General features: G+C 47.5%; 1 pseudogene; it reads left to right on the forward strand.

Annotated features, from left to right (window-relative positions):
* The first annotated feature begins 399 nt into the window (after nucleotides 1-399).
* Nucleotides 400-2,660, forward strand: part of LOC101588163 — a 33,094-nt pseudogene continuing 30,833 nt past the window's right edge.

Raw genomic sequence — 2,660 nt, forward strand, 5'->3', positions numbered from 1 at the left:
AGCACCAGACTTGATTACTGAAATGCTGGCCACAGGTCCTGGCTGGAGCACCAGCAGCTTCCTGTCCTGGATGGCTCTCGGAGACTGCAGTGGCATTTACTGAGCAAATGACAGGATTTCAAGGTCCACAATGTCATCAGTGAAGAGACTGAGGGGCAGTGTGGCCCTCCACTGAGTGCTTGTCATGCTTTCCAGGCATTTGAGTGAAAATTGATGGCGTCTTCTGCGGAACTAGTAGTCTCGTCAGAATTTTGTTTTCTTCCCACATCGAACTATTATTTTGATTCTCTTTGAACTGAAGATAATAGCCTATCAGCAGCACACTGTCAGAGCTGTGATGAGATGGGAGGATGCAGCAGTGGAAAAGGAAAACCTAGACACAGCCTAGCCAGGAGACGAATGGGCGCGGGAATCCCGCGTGTGAAGGGAAGAGTGTCCGGAGGAGGTGGCCTGGCTCAGGCTCCGGCTGGAATACCCTTCGCTGAAGCGCTGGGAGTGGCTGAAGAATGCACGGAGCCGGCCGTGACAGACAGACGCTGGGGTGCGCGGCTTCGCTCTCAGCGCACGTCCTTTTGCGTGTCTCTCCTGCACGATGGTGCAACACTCCTGATGGCGGAAACATGCGGGAACATGCGGGAGGAGGCGGCGAATGGCTCCTGGGGAGCAGCTCTCACCCATGGTGGACCTCTGGGGGGCATTTCTGAGGCACGTTTGCAGAGACCCCGCAAAGCACCAGACAGCACTGGGCTCCAGGAGCCCACAGAGCTCGTGAGCTCGCGGCTGGGCTCAGCGCCGTGCCTGTCCATGTTCCGCCTCACTTTTCCAACCTGGGGTCACCTGCCAAGTAAGCTTGCATCTACTTTGGCTCAGGGTCTGTCTCTGGGGGGGACTTACGGCAGGTGGCTTGGGTGAATTGAGGAATAAAATATTTCCTTAGAGGAAAGATTCAATATATATATGAAAATTTGAAGGTCAAAACCTGGAGGCCCCGAAACATCAGAAAGTGGTGGCCAGAACTGATACAGCAGACAGTGGTAAAAGGTACCTAAAGGCTCAGAGAAGTGGGTATTCCAGAATGAAAACGACATGAGCTCAGGAAGCACACCAAATATTTATATTTGGTAGGAAGGCCTGGATATATCATTCATTAAGGTCTTAAGGAGTGGCCTGGCAAGAGGGCTAAGAGCACCACTAAGCGTCTCTCTGCTCTGCCTGGCAGCTTCAAGGAGTGGGAGCATTTGACTAGGACAGTAGCTCGCCACCCACAGGAGACAGCTCCCAAAACTCCTCTGAATGCCTGAAATGGTGGCATATGTGCATTATATTGTTTGCTATATGTACGTACTGTGATAAAGTTTAATTTACAAATTAGGCACAATAGGAGATTAACAAATAACAAAACAGAACAATTCTAATAGTATGTTGTAATAGAAGCGTGTGCTTTAGGGCCATTATTAAGTAGTCAAACTTGGACACACTCTGGCAGTTGATTTGCTAACCAAGAAGGCTGCTATGTGACTAACAGGCACGCAGTATGTACCACACGGGAATGCAGGGAACGGGGATGACTTAATCCGAGGTGGGACAGAGTGGAACAGAGTGAAATGTCATCACACTTCTTAAAAGTGTGCACAATTTAAGACCTATGAGTTATTTCTAAAAATTTCCACTTAGTATTCTTTGAATACAGTTAATACACTTGATGAAAAGCAAAGGCACGGAGAAGGGGAGCTACTGTATTGTGCCCAAGGAGAGCAATGGGGCTACTGATACGTGCTGCAGCTCCTACACTCTCAGCGAGGATTATCCATTTGTTTACTGCATCAAAGCTGATGTTCCCCATTTGAATGAAAGCTCCGCGGAGCTGGGGCGGGTGTGCATTTGTTGTTGCATCTTCAGGGTTGCAATAGTGAGTAGGGACATAGTAGGAGCTCAAAAATATTTGCTAAGTGAATACTTTGGTAAGAGAATAAGTGAATGGACGGACGGAGGAATATGTGAACAAGTGACCCCGCCGTGCGGTAGGAGTGCTCATTCTTAAGCTGGCAGTAACAAACACGTAAATTCATGGGAAAATGAGAGGCCGATGCTGAGCAGCTTAGCTAGGGATGGTGTGGTGACTCTTCGGTTAGGTGGGGGAGGCAGAGAGATTTTGAAGGCACTCTCCAATCCATATTTTTTATGAGGACACACCTGGAAAGTACAGTGAGCAGAGCATTCCACATTACAGTCTACAAAGTTATTTAAAATTGTCTATATATCGGAATGAAATATTTGGAAAGTTTTCAGCCTCGAAAGTTATTATTTTGTACGTATTTGCTTAGGAGAATTTTTAGCTTAAAAACTTGAAAGTAATTATGTTGTTCATGAGATTACATTTGGTAAAATTTGAAGATTTAAAATATAGATGTTTTGAGGGCTGGCCAAGTAGCTCAGCAGATTAAAGTGCCTGCAAGTAAGTGCAGGGGTTAGGGGTTTGATTCCCCAGACCTACTGTGCTGGCCCTGCCCCCGGGGTGCACTGAGACAGCAATTGACACTGGGCATGGTGGTGCGTGCCTGTAATCCCAGCTCTTTGAAGGCTGTAAACAAGAGAATCACTATGAGTCTGATCTAGTAGTGAGACCCTGAACACCCTGTAGACCCTTCCCTAAAAATACA

The sequence above is a fragment of the Octodon degus genome, unplaced genomic scaffold (genome assembly GCF_000260255.1).
Source record: "Octodon degus isolate 3935 unplaced genomic scaffold, OctDeg1.0 scaffold00012, whole genome shotgun sequence".
NCBI classification, from domain to species: Eukaryota; Metazoa; Chordata; class Mammalia; order Rodentia; family Octodontidae; genus Octodon; species Octodon degus.